Source organism: Ambystoma mexicanum, chromosome 6p (genome assembly GCF_040938575.1).
Source record: "Ambystoma mexicanum isolate Mex_15411 chromosome 6p, UKY_AmexF1_1, whole genome shotgun sequence".
Lineage (NCBI taxonomy): Eukaryota > Metazoa > Chordata > Amphibia > Caudata > Ambystomatidae > Ambystoma > Ambystoma mexicanum.
The window spans coordinates 189265815-189286865 of NC_090935.1; positions in this window are offsets into that span (position 1 = coordinate 189265815).

Below are 21051 nucleotides of genomic sequence, written 5' to 3' on the forward strand. Positions count from 1 at the left end.
GCCCTAGAGAAACGGTGGGGCAAAAACTATAACTCGGGAGACCTTGCCAACCTCAAATCTCTCCTTGCAAACCATAGGATTCTGATTACTCAGGCCAAAGCTGCTTACTATTCCACCACCATTGTGGCAGTCTCCAACTGGAGCAACGCCCTCTTTGATGTACCAAAGCCTCACCCGACCCCGAGGTACCAACAACTCAGAAAAAATGTGATAAAATTGAAAAAATAGACAAAATACAAGACCATCAAATCAACCCCGCATAGCATTAGCATCCACTGCACCCCGGCATCTACACTGCCCCTCTGGACTGAATTATCTCCTCTCTTTCCTCTAGATCTCCTAAAAATGATTCCCTTACTCAAACCGACTTCTTAATCTGATGTTATAAGTCTGGTCTCCATCATAAATAAATTGATGGGCCCAGTGCTCAATGCACTCCTCAGCATCATCAATGGCACCCTCACAGAAGGATCATTCCTGGACACCATCAAAACTGGTCTCATGAAACCAAAACTAGATCCAGATGAACTACGAACCTCCTGTTTTTTGGCAAAATCTTGGAAAATGTAGTTTCTACACAACTAATAGCCAGAATTGAATTCCACCTTCTAAATGACTATCAGTCAGAGTTTTGCCCCGAGTGTAGCATCGGGACAGTCACATTATAGGCTTCCAAGGAGACAGGGACTGTGCCATTTATTTATTTATTTTACTTATTTATAGCATTTATAGAATGCCCAAACCCAAGGGAATCACTGTGTTAGTTACAACAGATTCATACAGTTACAAACAAATTCATTCAGTTACATAGAACATCAATCAGATACACTAGGACATATTCAATCATATTTGTTACAAAGGACGGCAATCAGGTATATTAGGACATTTTCAATCATATTTGTCGAAGAGCCAGGTTTTGACAAGTTGTTTAAATTCCTGGTACGACTGTTCATTTCTAATGGGGGCAGGCAGAGAGTTTCATAGAATGGGGGCAGCAACTATAAAGCTGGAGCCAGTGATCATCTCTTCTGGTGGATGAGACGCGGGTTATGCGTTTTAGAACAAAGGCAGCTCATAATGGCTTTGTTCCACCAATGCCCTGTTAATTAGTAAATCTTAGCAGAGCACCATTCTACCATGCCAGCATGGCCATTACCTTATCTAAATGCATGGACCGACGACATTACCCTTGCCCCAGGTAATCATAGAAGTTGTCCTGCTCAAAAAGCCCCTCTTCCAGCTTTAACCTTAACACCTTAGGCTTCCCCCTTCTCCTAGTGTTAAAGATCATTGATTTAATCTTTGAGATGTTAAGCGCCAGGTCACTACAGTAGTTCACAAATGTCCCAAGTTGCTTGCTCATGCTGGTAAGCGTTAATGACAGTAAAACAGCATTGTCTGCAAACATTAGGACCAGAACTGTGTATCCTGCTAGTTTGGGGGAATCAGAGTGGGAAGCTAGCAACTAAGTTATTACAACATTTATAAAAAATACCAAAAAGCTTAGGAGCCAGTACACACCCCTGGCAGATCCCCTACTCAATTTTAAAGGACTGTGAGGTGCTTCCATCTGTGCTCCATCGTTGAACAGCTTTGTTGTCCAAATACAAATTTTGGATGGTGTCTAACAGATGTAACAGGATATTTACTCCTTGAAGGGCCTCCCACAAATGGCTCATGGCTACTGTGTCAAATGATATCCGCAGAACACCAAATATAGCAAACAAATTCATTTTTCTCAGGACAGCATATTTTTGGCATATCACCCTCAGGCTTGACAATGATTAATAATATGGTTGGAGGTTTTCCAGGATTATAGATCGGCAAGACTCGCTCTGACATAGGTTTTGCCCCCTGTACCCTGTAATAAAATTGGGCGATAATTTGTCAGTGATTCTCTGGAGCCTCTTTTGTGAACTGGGACAATATCAGCCTTAGTCCATGAGGTGGGGACAGTGTTGTGTTTCTGAACTAAATTAAAAAGCTTAGTTTGGTAGGTATTCCAAATTCCTGGTTCTGCAGCATAAAGGTCTATTGGGACCCTGTCCGGGCCAGGTGCCTTTCATAATTTTTGACTATGTGGGGGCTCTACCAACTTCTACACAGGTAAGTATGAGAAGAGGTTCTACATTCTACCGCCCTCCATGCGGGATCATCTTCCCCAGCATCTCTATGGGTAGTGGATCTATTCTCCTTATTGAGCCCTGAGAAGTATTCGATGCAAGTGGCTTCCGTAATGGAACCCTGTTGAGCATTGGAGACTGTTTAATGCCCGACCCCAATAATGCCCCAGAATACCGTTGAATCTTTTTTATCTTTGCCTGTCAATAGTGGGCCCCATATCTTCTCGCCCCAAGTGTTTTTCTTGTTCTGCAGGAGCTCTTGGTACTGATTTATAGCTTCCCATAGGGCTGATGAGCCAGTGGCCAGTTGGAGTATTACTTCATGAACTAACTTCTCTTTGGCCTGTTGCACTCAGTGTCATACCAGGGGGTCCTGGCCTCCACAAATTTCCACACCGACATCTGGGGTTTGGAAAACAGTGCCACCAACTTCTGAGTCTGTTTCTTGTGGAGTTTGGCTATCACTGTATATTCATCAAAGTCTGTGATAGCAAATTCTTATATATCCTTATAAGCCTTCGGCAGGGTATGGTCCAGGTCTAAGTTTGATATTGCATCTGGCATGACCCGAGATGGTCAATGCCACACTAGCCTCTAGAGCCTTAGGTGTTATGTTGTTGGTCAGGACTCTATGGGAATGGGGACTTACAATTTGCCACCGCCTGACTTCCCGGGTTGCCGGACTCGAAATGAGCCAGTGGCACCGGGAAGTCAGGCGCTGGTAAAATATTACAAAAACGTACAAAAATGTAGAGCTGGGAATTGCGACGGCTGAAAAGGCTGACTTTATTTTTTTTTTAACCCCCCCCTTACACCACATATATATGTGGGGGGGTTTAGAGTATAATATTAACATGGGGGGAACTATGTGGTGTAAAGGATTAAAGAAAATGCTGTTTTTAGCCGTTGCAATAATCACAAAGATCCAAATATTACGAGTCTGGCGGCAACCCGCCAGTAGCACCGGCAGGATTACCGCCGGACCCGTAATGAGGCCCATTATCTATTTTGCTTTGTGCAACCTCATTGTCGAATGGCAGGCTTGCTGGTGCATCCCCGGGAAACTGGCCATTATAACCCTGAGGTTGCCCAAAAGCAAAGGAATTGCTGCCTCCTCGGTGTACCTGTATTGCCTTCTTGTTTTTTCAGAATTTAGGCTACCTATGCCTCAGTGATTGGCTTCCCCATCCATGAATTCGGGCATGCTCCAAAGGCTCGAATTGGAGATTGAGATCCCCCATAACAATATTCCTCAGAGAATTAAGTGTGTTTGATCTCTGGGTATTAATGCTATCGGACACCTTCTGTTTGAGATCAACACCTATCCCAGAAGGACCCCTTTTATAAAAATGTATGAGAATGATGTTGGAGTCATCAATATGCATCAGATGTAGTTTGAGTATATCTGAGGACCCACTGTCCTGGACCTCTTTGGATTTAAGAAAGGATATGTCTACCCACGCCACCAGCCTCCAACCCCCGCTAGGGGGACCCTTTTTACCCTTACAGGCAGGGATTGCAAACGTACCATACGCCTGAATCTATGGGGCATCAAATGCTTATGCCATTCGTTATCTACTAAGTATTTATTCACACCAGCTATGTTCCATGATAAGACACGCACTCCAGGCCTGTTGGTCAGGAGTTATAATAGCGTGATGGGGTGTTCCAATGGCCCCCACTTCTGCTGGTTCCAGCTCCCCTGCAGAGAATTCTGGTACCTGCTCCTGGCCGGGTGTCGAAACGATCAATTGTGAATAGTCCCAGCGGGCCCGCGGTTGATTTCCATCAACCTGCACTGAAGCCTAGATGGCCGTTCTTTGCACATTTTGCACTGTTGTTGCCCACGGTATGTGCCTCAACTCCATCTGCATCAGCTGGACTCTCACGAGGGGGATGAGTTGGTCGGTTTTGACCCACTGGACTCTGTGGATGAAGGAGGAGCGTGGTGCTAGCTTGGCCACAATCTACCCCCCCCCACAAGTGCTATAATTAGCTCCACCACCCACCTTGATCATAGGCCAAGGTGGCAGAGTCATTTTGATTGAGATATCTTGTCTTCTTAAGGGGAGTGACCACTGCTCCATTAGCAATATATCTTGAACCAACTTGCAATCTTTCATTTGAATTTTGATAAAATCTTTACTATGTTGGCTTGCCAATCTCACACAAGCAGCTATATCACTCTGGATTATTGAATAGCAACCCATTTTTGCCCTCAACCAATGGATAGCCTCATTAATCAGGCTATCCCACAGTTCATGGTTTGGGTTCAATGTTTTAGGAACATTCACCAAATACAAACCATTTTGAGGTGGGTTGCTACCATTCCTAGCGGTGTGGGTTGAGTAGACACTGGCCAGGTGGACACCAGTTTGCTACTGTCTTTTTCCTGGCTGCTTGCATAATTGCTCTTGTTAGGTCCACCAGATGCCTCCTCCCCGATTCAGAGCCCTGATGGGTCCTCTGCGCCTCAGCTAGTATAAGCTCCCCAGCTAGCTGTATGAAAACCACCAACCCCTCCACCATCCTCTGTAGCGTGCTCAGCTCTAGTCTTGGTGCCTCATTTTGTTGTTGCAATAGTGCAACAATCGATATATAGGGTGCTTACTACCCCACAACACTACACTTCACAGGCCACGCTTGTATCACACGCTAGCTAAACTCTCTGGGGAGTAGGGTTATTGGAAGATGGCCTGGGGGTTGTGAATGTGTATTTCATACAAGAGGTTCAGTTCAGTTCCCAAAGGGGAGTTGGCTACTGGAAGAAGGCAGATAAGATGGACGCACAGTGGCGGAGGAGATGGACGCCTGTCAATTCACATTTGGACTTTGTTGCACCAGGCAATGGATCACATTTCCTTGATGCCTTATGATTCTTCAAGATAATACATACCCCATTCTTTGTGCATGTACTTCACTTCTGGGGCAGAATACTATTAATGGAAATGTAAAGAAATGCTTATTGTAGCCCGGAAGATCCATTCGGGACAAGTTTTTGCCGCCATAAATGCACAGTGATAACTGTCTGCCACAGCACATGCTGAAGACCTCAGTGGCCACCCATTTGATGTAAGCTGTATACATGTAGGACAAACTGTGTGAACAGTGCAAAGCCATCACCAATTACTACAAACACAACAGAGATCTAGATGGGGAACTCTTTTCACTTATCAGTGGCAGCTGCTGTCCAATGTCTGCTCTACACTGCAATCTTCTAAGGAGGCCACCAAACAGGTTAGCCATCACAATGCATGCCTGAGTTAGGTGTTCCATCTGTTCTACCAGATTGTGCTCAACATGACCAACATGGCAGGGGCTGTATAGCCGAAAACCAGCTGAAGGACCTGTATCAATATTGCATTTCAATTCAGGGTAGTTGGATTTAAACATACATTTTAGTATCTTCTGGCTTCTTATGTGGACCATATTTAAAATTAAAATTGGCCACTTTTCATCCTGGAGGGGGGCGGACTAACAATCAGCATCACAGGAGACATTGTGCAAATGAGCGAAGAATGTGTTGCTACACTATTTGCAACATTAACCCGGAGACACAATACAGGCAACTGGAAAAATACAAACCTGCCCAAATGTTGCCAAGTGCATTGGGCTTGTCAAGTTCCTGAATTACAGCATCAACGGTCAGTACATCACTGACATTTGTTGAAAGATTTGTGAGGGCTTTGTGCGCATCTTACAGGGAGGAAAGCCTGTGTGACATCCTTGTCAATCATTCTTTAGTCTTGAATGCAGGTGAGTCATCAACAAGCACAGACAGCGGACGTGCAGCTGCACAAATGTGTCATGCCTATGTATTTGGCACTTCACCCATTGGAAGGGATGATGACAGATTAAATGATTAGTATAACAGGCAGTCTGTCTTGCCAGCATGGAATCACTAAGCTGCCTTCATAGTGCAGAACAGGCTAGTGCCTCTATCTGTAGTAGAGGCATCACAGTGCAACTTGTTCAACAATTGAAATGTATACAATAAACATATCACTGCAGAAGGCTTTGGAACAACATCTACCCATAGACAACACTCCAACATGGATGAGGATGATTTGTTACGGGGAACATGCCAGCCACTGAAAAGTGTGGTGGGGTTGTTTCATGGTGCATATGGTCGGAAAATGAATAGCTGTAGTAGTGACTGTGACTGAGAGGCCTGAACACTTGCTCTCTGACACAAGCAGGTTCTCTGGTTGTCCAACATTGTGCAGCCACCCACTAAAGTACTTAGATTATCCTGCAGGTTGCAGCAACCAACTCAGGATCTTGGGTTCTTCCAGAGTGCAGCCGCCTAAAGTGCTCTGGTTCTACCCTGTGTGCAGCCACCCATTAGGATTCTCAGGCTCTTCCACAGGGTAGAGCCGCCCACTAAGGTTCTTGGGTTTTTGGTTCTCCCATAGGGTACTATGAAACACTACCATTATCCCGCTCTTTCAGATGTCATAGCCACTCACTGAGGTTGGGCTCTTTCCCTGGATAGAGGCACCCATTAAGGTTGTAGAGAAGGAGCTAAGTACCCCCACCTCAACCACTTCACCCATATTTCCTATACGTTGGGAACCAGAGTGTGAGACACGTGCGGTACCAGTGAAAATACAGATATTGAGGAGAATCCAGGATGCAAGGTTTCCTTTGAGGAACCCATACCTGCATATGAGACAGTATGATGGCCATTTGAATGAAATCCTGGAAGAAGCAGGACAAATGAATGGTAAAGAAGAATGGTGACATCATGCAGAGTTGAGCTGATGTAAATAGAAGAGATGCAGAGACAAGAGAATGTATATAATCTATAAGGCATCAAGAAAGTATCGAAGATAAGTGGCATCTTGGGATCAAGATGAAGAAACTTATTCTACAGAACTGATTAAGATGTCAAGCTGTTTTACACTGTACAAATGCAACGAAACGCAAGCTGGCAAAGTATTCTTGAGGCTAGCTAAGTAGTGAATAAATTGTGGCATGCGCCAACATATACATATTTATATTGAAGCGAGTCAAAGAATGGTTGTTTCCACTACGTATTATAGCAGAGCTGGACCAAAGAAGGAAGGCCTATTTTCCAGTGTGTTGCAGTTAAAAAAGCAATTGAATTACAGAAGCAGGTCTCAGAAAGGCGAGACTGGATGAGCCAAGAAGCCAAGGTCTTATCAGGCTGGGGTGAGCAGATAATGGATACAAATCGTATGAAAGAACAAAACCCTTGTTCAGAAGACATGGACAAAAACAAGGAAGGTGTTAGAGGTCTATTAGAAAATAGTATTTTAAATACACTAAGGCTCGAATTTGTAGTCTTCAGACACATGGAAGGATGAAGTTGGACGAACATGATGGTCACACCTACGCACAAGGGCAGGGCATGCCTTCATTCCCCTAATTTCTTCAGAGCAAAAGAACACTCCCAAGGACAAGTACAAAGCCTTAATTGACAGCAGACCACTGAGGTGATGCTAGATGAATGTGCTAATTGGTCGGACGCAATGGTTAAAGACTAGCTCACCAGCACCTGGAAGACCAGCCTGTGTGCTGCTAACATAGGTGGAAAAGTACTGATGGAGGTTAGAGTGCCAACCAATGGTAGAGGGATGTATGATTAAGGGTCCTATAGTTCTTGTAGCCAATGGAAAGTCATGTATTTAGTAACGTTCATAGTGACCTATTTAAGGGGAAGGCTTAGTTGCCCCATCTGATGTTAAGAAATGTATCACTGTTCTTCACTCCTGTAGACGAGTATGGATCGTTTACTTAGAGGTTCCTTAAGAGCCTATCACATTTGCCACTAGGTTTTTGTAGTTTGTCACATAGAATTACGTTAGTAATAAATAGGGTGACGTCACCTATGATGATGTTTTGCTATAAAAGAATGTTTTTTTTAAAGATGCATTGTGTGACCTTACGCTGAGAAGTCGGTTGTTGTCCGTTGTACTCCCTGTTTTAGAAAATTAATATTAAAACAGTTATCCTGGGACTGGGCGCGCACAGAGGGCAAGCTTCTCTGTGTGAGCTCTGCACTAGGGTCCAACAAAGTGGACTGAGCCCCCACCACAGGAACCCCCCCTGAGCTGAAAATCGACTAAACTGGGTGTCGGAAGGTGCATGGTACGCCCTGTAAGAAAACCCGACAAAAATCGGTGCTGATTTCGCTGAGATCTCGCCACTAGAAACCCCGAAGAGAACCTGCGCAACAGGCCCGCAGTGAAGTAACGCGCCGTCACGCTACAGCCTTAATGTAACACGGGCCATACCAAAATCTCGTGTCCGACGGTGACGAGTACAGCCCGTGGCTGAACGCCCACGATTCCAGCTTGGTAAAGCTCCTAAATGGAACACTGAAACTACTGCTGATCTAAATAATTGACATTACGAGTCCGCACCAGGAGTCAAGAAAGAAGGGTTGCATCGGAGGATCACCGCGACCATACACACTTACGGTGCCATACGCAGAGGAGACCCTCGCCGTTCTCCCTTAAGTTCCTGGAATCAATCTGGGGTCGTCCTGACATACCAAGAGATGAAACTGTGACAGTAAACCTCAAGCCCGCAATATACACCCCTGAAGCCGTGAGTAGAGAGCAATAAGCTGAGTAGAAGAGACTGATCCAGCAGCAGATCACGCCCAACAAGACTGCCCATCACAACGCAGGACGCCGTCTATGCTTCCGCCCAACTCACTGCAGGCCCTAATCAACAGCAGTTAGACCCCTGTCTATTGTCACGTCAGCCGCTCCTTTACCTATGGACGCTAAGCAAAAACTGGCAAGGTACAAGTTTTCCTCGGCTCCAGACAAACCTCAAACACCAAAGTGCATGAACATGGCATGAAGGACCCGAGGCGGCCTCGACCAAAGCGGACATTGGTGACCTGCTCACTAAAATGAGGGCATGAGAGTGGACGTTGGGAATAAGATTGTCAAAATCACAAATAGAATAGGCAAAATGGAAGAGAGGCTCGAGGAAGTTGAACATAATCAATCCTCACCGAGTATGTTGGAGATACAAATAGACCAGCGTCTTGCAGAGATTGAAAACAAGGAGGAAGAAATTTGCTTGAAGGTCGACGATCTGGAAAATAGAGAACGTCGCAACAACATACGTGTATTTGGGATTCCAGAGAAGGAGGGGGAATCCGAGTCACACCTAAAGAAAACCCTACACGACATCCTGAAGCTACTCTTTAAGGATGATACGGTGGACGAACCTAAAATTGATCAGATTCACAGAGCTGTAGGCAAGCCAGGCGGCCTGAGAATGGTATTAGCTCGGTTCCACAATTACGCAGACAGAGCTCGAATCCTGGAGAATGCCAGGGTCATGCCGCAGATCACAATGGGGGAAGCGAACATCGCCATCTACCAAGATTTATCCTCCCTCACACTGGCATTGAGAAGAAAGTGTCTACTGATCACCAAATTACTCAAAGATAAGGGCATAAGATACCGATGGGGCCACCCATTCTCACTCACATTTGAATGGGAGGGAACAAAGATGAAATTGATCTCTGAGAGAGACATCTCCAACTGCATAGCGGAGGGAGCAGCCCTGGGTGAGCAGAGAAATGAGGATAGAGAATGGCGTATTAGAGGTACCCGGCGGAGGAAGATACATGGATCCAGAAAGTTCAGGTGGATGAATGCCTCCCGGATATGGAACATTGACTCCCCCATCAACCCAGCCACTCTCCTCAGGGTGAAACATCAAAGGATGAGAGTGGAGTAAAGTCATAACGAGGCGAAGGTGACCTACAAATAACAGTCAACCATTGAAGAACGGCAGTAGATCTCAATGAATACAGGTACCGCCTGGGAAAGGGGGGAAAACTTAGCGGACCTAGAACATGCCCGAAATTGATATTCACTCTGGAGCTATAGTGTTGAGGGCGATGGAGGTATATAACCTCCCTCATGGAATGACAAAACTGGGGGCACAAAGGTAAATTGTTTGTTATATAGATAGGACCGCTCATTGTGCGGTTCACACTGGTGGTCCAAAAGCGACTGGGTGATGTCAACGCAGTCGGATCAGACGCCACAAGGGGTGGAGGGTGGGGGGTACAACACTGGGTCAACTCAGCGTTAAAGGGGGAAGGGGGAGGGGGTGGGCCAAGGGGAAGAAGATGAACCTCTATTCACACTACCCGTAGTGCACGCGGAATGCACACTGACAACTGTCAGGTCAATCATGGTGCAACCTACCAGCAAAGAACCAAATATATGGTCTTACAAGTCAACAGACACACTAAAACAGGCACACCTGTCACTCAAACAGACACCAAATACTCACAATGTCGACCGACACAACAAACTGCACATTTGCACACTCAATGTAAAGGGCCTAAACTCCCCCACAAAATGATCCATGGTAGCCAAAGAATTCAAACGGTCTAACATTGACATCCTATTCCTCCAAGAAACACGTTATCAGAAGGGAGAAGAAAAGGCGATCCCGGGTGGCGATGTAGGTTACTCCCTTTGGAGTTCGGGAATCTCAAAAAAGGCTGGTGTGGGGATCCTGGTCCGACAAAACCTCTGTATGTCGATTCTGAACTCCTGGGTTGACACAAAAGGTAGGGTGGTGCTAGTCGTAGGAATCATTCACGACACGATTATTACTCTCGCCAGAGTCTATGCTCCCAATCAGGGACAAAAAAGATTCCTTCATAAAATTACTGAAAAAGTGTTCAACATGGTGCAAGGCCATACAGTCCTTGGGGGCGACTTCAATACTTGGATGAACAGTTCCCTAGATAGGCAAACTAAGGCAGATGTGCTCAATTCACCACAGTCTCATGAAGAAGCCGATATTAAAACGACCCTTACCCTATATGGCCTCACTGATAGCTGGCGCCACCTCGACCCGGTATACAACGGCTTCACCTTCCGCTCCATCCCACATGAGACTCTCACGCGGATTGATTATTTATTCCTCTACGAGGGCGTGTTACGAACACTCCAAACTGCGAACATACACCCCATTGCATGGTCAGACCATGACATGGTGATGGTGGTAATACGGTGGGAGGGATTTGCCCACCGGAATACAAAGTGGAGATGCAATGAATCACTGTGGTCAGACACAGCCTTCAGGGACAACTTTGAAAATGAGATCAAACAATTCTTTGTCTCTAATGACACGGGGGAGGTTGCAAAGACTTCTGTATGGGAGGCAGCCAAAGCCACATGGAAGGGTATCCTTAACAGGGAGGGAGCCCAGAAAAAAAGGGAACGTACCCTGTTAGAAAAAAACATTAGAGAAAAGTTGAACACGGCAGAAAAACTAGCACAATCAACCCTGCATGAGAGATCGAAATATATCAACGAGGCCAGAGAACTCAGGGAGGAACTAAAAATAATGGAAGTGGGCAAAATAACTCAGACCTTGTAATATTTGAAACAAAAATACTACGAGAAAGGTGACGAGGCAGATGCCCTCCTGGCGGCCCGACTCTGAGAACAAAGGTCAGAGAGATGGGTGGACGTGATAGAGAGAACAGACGGCACACTCTTAGACACAACAGAGTCCTCCCTAGAGGGAATACGGGAAGCATTTGCCTTCTTCTATGAAGACTTGTATACCAGTGACCCGCCTCCCCCACCAGGGGCCATTCATAACTACCTCAAAGAAGTGAAACTCCCAGCACTGACACGGATAGAAGCCGAATCCCTAGAAACACTGGTCAGGGAAGAGGAAGTAATGGACGCCATCAAGCATTTAAAAACGAGAAAGGCTCCAGGGGATGATGGATTCACCCCTGGCGTCTACAAATCATTCTCCACATTCCTCGCCCCCTTCCTAGCGACCCTATTTAACGATATCTTCGAGACGGGCCGGGCGCCCCCGTCCTTTGCACAGGCCCTCCTCACAGTCATACCGAAAGAGGTCAGAGACCCGAAACACTGCGGATCATACCAACCCATATCGCTTCTCAACATAGATGCCAAAATATATGCAAGAGTCATTGCAGCCCAATTAGAAACCCACCTGCCACGATTAAAACACCCAGACCAAGTTGGATTTGTAATGGGGAGACAGGGGGCCGTAACGATGAGAAAGACACTCCACCTGATACATGAAGCACAGTGAATGCAAGGTGACCCAACCCTCCTGTCCCTTGATGCCGAAACGGCCTTTGATAAGGTTGCCTGGGACTTCCTTGAGAGGGCCCTCGTGGAGATAGGGCTAGGTCCAAGTCTTCATCTTGCCATAAAAGCTCTATACACATGCCCGCAGACATCAGTGACCGTGAATGGTGGCTACTCCCGATGGTTTGCATTGGAAAGAGGGACAAGGCAGGGTTGCCCGCTATCCGCTATACTATTTGTTTTTTCCCTCGAACCATTAGCACAGAAATTGAGACTCGATGATAGGGTCAGAGGTATTAAAGTAGGGGACAGAGAATACAAACTGGGCCTTTATGCCGATGACATATTTCTACACCTTACCGATCCCCTTGATTCTGTCCCAGCAGCGCTAGATATAATCGAAGTATATGGACAGCTAGCAGGCCTCAAATATGAATACTGGGAAATCAATCCTGATAAAAATAGAGACAGCGAAGTGGATAGGTTTGAAGGTCAGCCTCACCACACTTAGATATATGGGCATCAATGTCACCCGGGAACCTGACATCCTGTACCAAGCTAACTTCCCCTTTCTGTCACTAAAACTGCAGAAAGACATGGAGAGATGGGCAAGACTCACAATTTTTTGGTTAGGCCGCCTGAACGCTATCAAAATGGTAATCCTTCCTAAAATATTGTACTTATTCTAGATGCTCCCCATCAAAATGCCCAAAGAATACTTCACTGTCACCAGGAAATCACTAATGACTTTCCTATGGCAGAACAAAAAAAAACAGGGTCCGTAGATCCCTTCTTCACCTCAGGAAAGATAATGCAGGGGTAGGCCACCCGGACCTGGAAATGTACTATAAGGCAGCCCAACTACGAGTTCTAATTCCGCACCTGAGACAGCAGACAGACCTGCAATGGATAGCCCTAGATAACTTTCACTTCCGCCCATTTACTGTAGGAGAATGGCTATGGGTCCCTGGCCCCCAACTACGGAATAGCATCAAAAATCACCCAATCCTTGGGACCATATGGGCGGTATGCAAACCAAACAAAGATATGAAAGGGGTCACGTTGTGGCCTTCCCCGGTGGGACATCTCTGGTGCCAGGGATTCATGATGAAATACCTGAACCACTGAGCTATCAATCCTGGTATGAAGCTGGACTGGAAAGAGCCGGACAACTATGGAGAAATAAGGCCTTTATAAGTATACAAGAACTCGAAGAAGCACTCGCCATAGGCCCATATCGGTGTTTCAATACTTAAAATTGAAAGGTGTTGTGACACGAGAGGTATGGAAAGATCATTTGCAAAGGGACCTTATCCCCTTAAAGAAAATCCTAGACACTTGCACACGTTCCAGAGGCCTAATAGGCTCAATGTATACAGCACTAATAGAGGGCCATACAGCCCCCTCGACCACACTAAAGAATAGGTGGGAAACGGATTTGGGAGGACACCTTTCACAAGAGTTGTGGTTGCGAATATGTAGCCACACAGCAAAATCATCGATATCCTGCCAATATAAATTACATGCACTCAAATTATTATATAGATGGCAATATGACCCGCTAAGACTTGCCAAAATGTACCAGGACATAGACCCATAGCGATAGAACTATTTCCACTTCGCCAACGGACATACAAGATGGGAAGAGGGAACGGACATTAAGTCACATACATTTTTATTTATATTATGTTATATGGGCAATGTTGTCTCATTCTTCATGTTTAGCTTTGTAAGTAATGTTTGTACAAAATTGTTGAAGTTTCCATCTGTAAAACCAATACAACTGAAATTTAAAAAAAAACAGTTATCCTTTTGCCAACTACCTGAGTCATTTCGATTATTGAATAACTTCTGCATCCCCATCCATTTCAAGGGTAGTACTACCTCATCTTAAAGGGCTGGAAGACTCCAGTTCAAAGTTCTCAGGCTCTTACACAGAGTACAGCCAACCGTTAAGGTTTTCAGGGCCGTTCATAGCATATCTCCACTCTAAGGTTCTCAGGTTCCTTCAGAAAGGACAGGCATCGCAAAGGTTATTTTGATCATATGCAGGGCAAAGCCACCCACTAAGGTTCTGAGGCGCTTTTTCAAAGAGGATAGCCACCCACTAATTCTCCCAGTCTCCATAACAGGGCACTGTAGCCCATTTAAGCTCTTGAACTCTCTAAAGACAGCAATCACTCTCGATTGTGGGGGGCATCCTGTGAGGCCAGTCTCTTACCATCCCTGCATCATTCCTTACCCCTGTGCAATGCTCTACAAGAGGGAAGAGAGATATATGCCTCCTCAGATTGGCAGTCACCACTAAGCAATAATGCTACATCTGGCTAACAGACAACTCACAATACAGGCAGTATGTACCACCATGACTCATTATATAGTTGAGAGGGTCTGAACCAAAGGTGTGCACTGCTAGTGATGCATCACTTCCAACTGCTTGGGGTCTTGGGCATGGGGTGGCTGTGCTGCACTCTGGACATTGAACATGCTATATTCCTTTCCCTCCTCCCCACCACCACTAGATTGCAAAATATTGACTGGATAGTTTCTGCAGGACTCTGTGGGCTTGAGTGTCTGGGAAACCTTCTTGTGCCACAGGTTCCTTATGTCTGTTTTCTGCTAGGCATGGCCCATGCACTTTCCCTACTGACCCCTCCTTCACCTTATTCCAACAGCTCTCCAGCGTGCAAAAACATAAGGCTCCTCCCCAGATGGCCTGCCCTGGTGGCAGGGCAAAACAGGCATGCACCCTGAAGGACGATTTGTCTGTTTGGTCTGTGTAGGAGGATTGAGATGTATACGATTGGTGTTCCTCCAGTTCAAGGCGTGTGCTCTCTAGAAACATGACCCTAAAGAGGTGACCCTCTACCATCCTCTCCTCTATCTGGGGGTCATACTGTCTTTGTCTATTTCTATGGAAACCCAGGTCAGTGCTATTTGCCAGTGGGGATATTTCCAGCTTCAGCTTCTTTGAAGAGTTCTTCCTTTTATCCTAGCTCATCTACATGCCGCGGTGGTTTCTTCCCTTGTTTCTCCATCTATTGATTATTGTAATTCTCTTTTTCTTGCTCATCCTGCATATGTGATACAGCACCTTCAGGTTCTTCAGAACTCTGCTGCACAACTTGTCACAGGCACTCCTCCCTGCTCACATATTTCCCCCGTTCTTCAGAGGCTGCATTGGCTCCCTGTAGCCACACACATTTGTTTCAAAGCTTTTTGCCTGGTCCTTTGCGCTTTTTATCGGCAAGGAGCAGAATATTTGCAGGCCGAATTTCGGTCTTATGTTCCGGGACAGGCAAATGCTACCTTATGACTCTTGAGGCCTCTGCCAGTGCCTCAGCAACTACCACCGATTTGGGGCGTCACAATGCTGCAAGACCTGTGCCCACGTACAGGCACACACACAGAGTAGAAATTCCCCCATCCATGATATGATGTGGCATTTATAACGTGCCTGTACACAAGTGTTTCTAGGCTCAACATCTATCATGGGGGAATCCTACTACTCTTGCTAGGAGAAATGCAGCTCCGCCACCTCCCAGTCTTCATTTCACAATCCAACAAGCCTTGCTGGTTCCCTATCACCAATGGCAACTTTGAGAACGGGGTGCACATGCAGAGAACCCACAAGTGTGAATTCAATGTTGCCTGAGAGAAACAAAGTCCAACTACTAAAACTACTATATAAAATACAACAATGTACTTTTTGTTTTTGATGGCTAGAATTAGGTTTAGGAAACTTGTTTAAATATGTTTTAAAATGCATTGGGTATCACAAAACAGAAAGGCACAAGAAGACATGTTAAAGATTATTTTTAGTTATGTTGGGGTGAAACTAGCACAGCACACTCTTTTGCTCTAAACAATCATACGATAAATGGACAAAATAGTGTAAAAAACCCCACTGACACCAAGAAACTACACAAAAGGCGAACACCAAACAGATGCAACTTCTCACAATCCATCAGAACACTGCTCTATTGCTACCGAATCCCCCCAGATACCCTCAAAACCGGAGCCCACCGTATGTACTCCTTTCCTCAGATTAGCAAGAACCCAAAAATGAAGAGGAAATGATTTGGTCATAATAACTTGCTTCAGGAGATGCTCGGGCTCTGATCGGCTGCACAGACTCAACAAATGCACCTCTTATTCATTCATAGGTTTGAGGCTTTGAATGGGCAACGCATCTTTGTGAGAGACACTTCAACCCACCACAGGTTGAGCCCAGAGTTTATCAGCCCCAGAAAAGCATCCCGTTCTTGAAGTCAGCATACATCGTCTCTTAATGATTCCTTGAGCAGTTCACCAAGGCCTAACGATGAATTGCAGATGCAAGGGACCATTTGCATTGTTGTTTGTTTTTTCAACTAGAACTTTGCTCCTGAGCCCAAAGACAAAAATTTTGGAAGATGACATTTACAAAGGATTTGTAAGAACCTTTCCAAAAGGGCAGAATGATGAGGGAACCACAAACATATCCAGAAAAGTGTTCTAAAAACAAGACAGCAAATGCTGCCTATTCAAACTAGGTGAACACTAGGAGTATCTCCTGCTTCACCTTGTTTCCAATATCTGGATAATATCCCGGGGTGACCCTGTGTTCTAGATGGGCTCACATTGGTTCAGTAGCCCATGTGGGATCCCTTGTACTAGTCTTTGTATTATAGAGCCCCAGTAAGACCTCCATCCACCTGTGGCATTGCAGTTGGCCTTAAGCGTGGGGTTCTTACCCCTGGCATTTAATGATTTCAGTCAATATTCTTTTGGATGTTTATAATTGGTAATGCTGATGAGTATTCTTCAATGTAATAGATTATTTAATTAAGATTCTACCCATGGTACCCTCCATCAGGTGCTCATGGTAAAAAAAAATTTCATAATGGAACGCTGTACACCCACTTTGGTTTCACTGAATAAACCTGAGTACATGGCTGACTACCTCGTCTTATTCCATTATCCACGGAACATCTCAGTAGACTTGGTCATATTACTATACGTCTCTGAGCAATCACACCTTGCAAACATGTTAGGGGGTGAGGATTAAGTTCATCATCTTTGTGTAATTATGGAGGTGTCTCATTTTAACAATGCACTGTAATGTAGCAGCTTCAGGATAATGGTTTAATTCTCGTATTTCAAAATATAATGGTGACAACTGGTTCATTATGACACTCACCCCCTCTTCTTCACCCGAGGCCACCCTAGAATGGCTCAGGATATGGGAGTTTATTTGTCTTATTCTCTTTTGTGTCCCCCAACAAACATTTCACACACAGTAAACTCTTGGCTCTACAACTTGGCATTGCCAAATCACTATAGCTCTTGAGAGGAGGGAGTTTCAATGTGAATATCTGGCTTATATCCCCCATAAATCATAGGAACTCTTGAGCACATCTCAAGCTTATCACACATTCATCATTTTATTTATACTAATTCCAACAACAAATTGCACTATTAACAGATGCCATGAAGACATCCAATAAGGATGCTTCGCAATCTTTTGCCAAACCATTCTCTTCAAGGACTAAACACATACAACTTTACATACACCCCAACAATCGCTGTTGCTGACACTTTTGTATATCCCTCTTGCAGCTTAAGTCTGTGGCCTTCATTACGAGGTTGTTGGTAAGCCGCCGGTACTACAGGTGGCCTACCGGAAACCTCAGCTTACCGTTTCTGTAATTCGGTAATACCGGGATATTACAGGCAGCGGAGAAACAGGCAGTTCCCATTCCAGTGGAGTCCCACTGGGCACCGTGGGAAGGGGAACACTGAAACACCTGCACCGCTACTAACGGTACAGGTGCTTCAGTGAAAAAATCTGCCAGTAGGGGCCTGAACTACTGGCAGGTCAGTAGTTCACAGCCCGTACATGCAGACTCTGAGTGACCCAGTCAGGAAATGGTGCCAGTAACCATTAGTACCGGCATTTGTTTCCGGACAGGGTGACTGGTAATGAGGACATAGGGCCTCATTCCGACCCTGGCGTTAACCCCTTGGTTGACGCCATTATTTTTCCGACTCCGCCATGGTGAATGGCGGTATTACCACCCCATTCCAAGGTTGGCGGGGTCGGTAATTCCCCATTCACCAAGGGCCCTTCCCCATTCCCATTTTTACCCCATAGGGCTCAATGGGAATGGGGAAGGCGCTAATTACGGCACCGTAAATTACGGTGCCGTAATTAGCTCCTAGGTCCCTTTGCGGGTTGGTTTTTTAACGCCTGCAAAAAGCAGGCGTTAAGTACCAACCCGCAAAGGGAACTCGGAATAGGGCGGTAAGGGTTTAACGGCACCGGTCTCGTTAACGGTGACCGTTAACCCTTACCGCCCTACTCGGAATGACCCCCATATATTTTCTGTTCCCCATCGTTGCGCCTTTTTGCTCCATCTCTCGTACTTTACCCCTTCTCCTGTTTCAACCCACAGACCAGAATCTAGTTGACATCCTTTGGTGGGGTTGAAATGTTCCCACACGTGGACAAGGTGTTCGTGCTTTAGGGCCACCACGAAGGTGCTTTGCATAGTGTAAAAGCCAAATAGCATAAAATAACACACACTTAATGGTTGAGACCTGACACTTCCACCCAAGGGATGTCTATGGTATTATTATGCGCTTTCCTGTAAGTACCAATTACCAACCTTTGAAATGATTTAACATATTTAAAGATTTCTCTGTGTCGACCTTTCACTTTTTTCCAAGGAGATAACGTGTTGGTTTATTCTCCTCCACTCTGCTAACCTCCTTGGACCTTCGCCTTGTTTGCTCTACCAAAGCTACTGACACGTGGGCCAAGGAAATCTACTGCAGATAATAGTACTCTTCTTGGACCAGAGGCCGGTCTCCAGGGAAGGCTCTAGAAACAAGGTGTAGGCCCTCCTCAAGCATTATGAAGACAATATGCAGGGGAGGAGAGCCAAAGGTATCTGGATGCTGGGTGTACTTCAGAAAGATCTGTGCAGTCAGGTGTGTGGGCAACTAGCATGCTGGGTGGCAGGGGCAACAGGAAGTGTGAGGCATCCTCCAAAGACAGGAGGCAGATGTACGAAGAAAGGGGGTGGGGATGCACACAGAGCCCCAGGGAGGAACTGCCATGCTGCTGGCACCATCGGAGTAGATAAAACTGTACGCCTAGCGGGCACCGGCGCGCACCTACCCAAAGCCGTGTCATCGAGCAGCCAGTAATTGCCGCCTTCCAGGAATTCACATTCTATAATGCATTCCTCAGCGTGTAAAAAACGAAAGAGACGGAAAATCAAAACTTTTTTTTTCCAGCTGACTAAACACTGCACAAAATTGCAGGAACTATTAATTGAACATCTAGATTATAAATGAGCTGGAAGTAATGTTGAAGAAGCAGCCCCCTAGTCATACAGTATTATTATTAGAGAGCAGAAAAAACTTTCAGCGACTTTCTGGCACTAGTAAGTATAGGCATTACTGCAGAAGATGGAGGTATGGATCGTGTCTGAGCAGAACAGACGGCACACTCTTAGACACAACAGAGTCCTCTCTAGAGGGAATACGGGAAGCATTTGCCTTCTTCCATGAAGACTTGTATACCAGTGACCCGCCTCCCCCACCAGGGGCCATTCATAACTACCTCAAAGAAGTGATTGTTGATTGTTGAAGTTTCCATCTGTAAAACCAATAAAACTGAAATTTAAAAAAAAAACAGTTATCCTTTTGCCAACTACCTGAGTCATTTCGATTATTGAATAACTTCTGCATCCCCATCCATTTCAAGGGTAGTACTACCTCATCTTAAAGGGCTGGAAGACTCCAGTTCAAAGTTCTCAGGCTCTTACACAGAGTACAGCCAACCGTTAAGGTTTTCAGGGCCGTTCATAGCATATCTCCACTCTAAGGTTCTCAGGTTCCTTCAGAAAGGACAGGCATCGCAAAGGTTATTTTGATCATATGCAGGGCAAAGCCACCCACTAAGGTTCTGAGGCGCTTTTTCAAAGAGGATAGCCACCCACTAATTCTCCCAGTCTCCATAACAGGGCACTGTAGCCCATTTAAGCTCTTGAACTCTCTAAAGACAGCAATCACTCTCGATTGTGGGGGGCATCCTGTGAGGCCAGTCTCTTAACATCCCTGCATCATTCCTTACCCCTGTGCAATGCTCTACAAGAGGGAAGAGAGATATATGCCTCCTCAGATTGGCAGTCACCACTAAGCAATAATGCTACATCTGGCTAACAGACAACTCACAATACAGGCAGTATGTACCACCATGACTCATTATATAGTTGAGAGGGTCTGAACCAAAGGTGTGCACTGCTAGTGATGCATCACTTCCAACTGCTTGGGGTCTTGGGCATGGGGTGGCTGTGCTGCACTCTGGACATTGAACATGCTATATTCCTTTCCCTCCTCCCCACCACCACTAGATTGCAAAATATTGACTGGATAGTTTCTGCAGGACTCTGTGGGCTTGAGTGTCTGGGAAACCTTCTTGTGCCACAGGTTCCTTATGTCTGTTTTCTGCTAGGCATGGCCCATGCACTTTCCCTACTGACCCCTCCTTCACCTTATTCCAACAGCTCTCCAGCGTGCAAAAACATAAGGCTCCTCCCCAGATGGCCTGCCCTGGTGGCAGGGCAAAACAGGCATGCACCCTGAAGGACGATTTGTCTGTTTGGTCTGTGTAGGAGGATTGAGATGTATACGATTGGTGTTCCTCCAGTTCAAGGCGTGTGCTCTCTAGAAACATGACCCTAAAGAGGTGACCCTCTACCATCCTCTCCTCTATCTGGGGGTCATACTGTCTTTGTCTATTTCTATGGAAACCCAGGTCAGTGCTATTTGCCAGTGGGGAT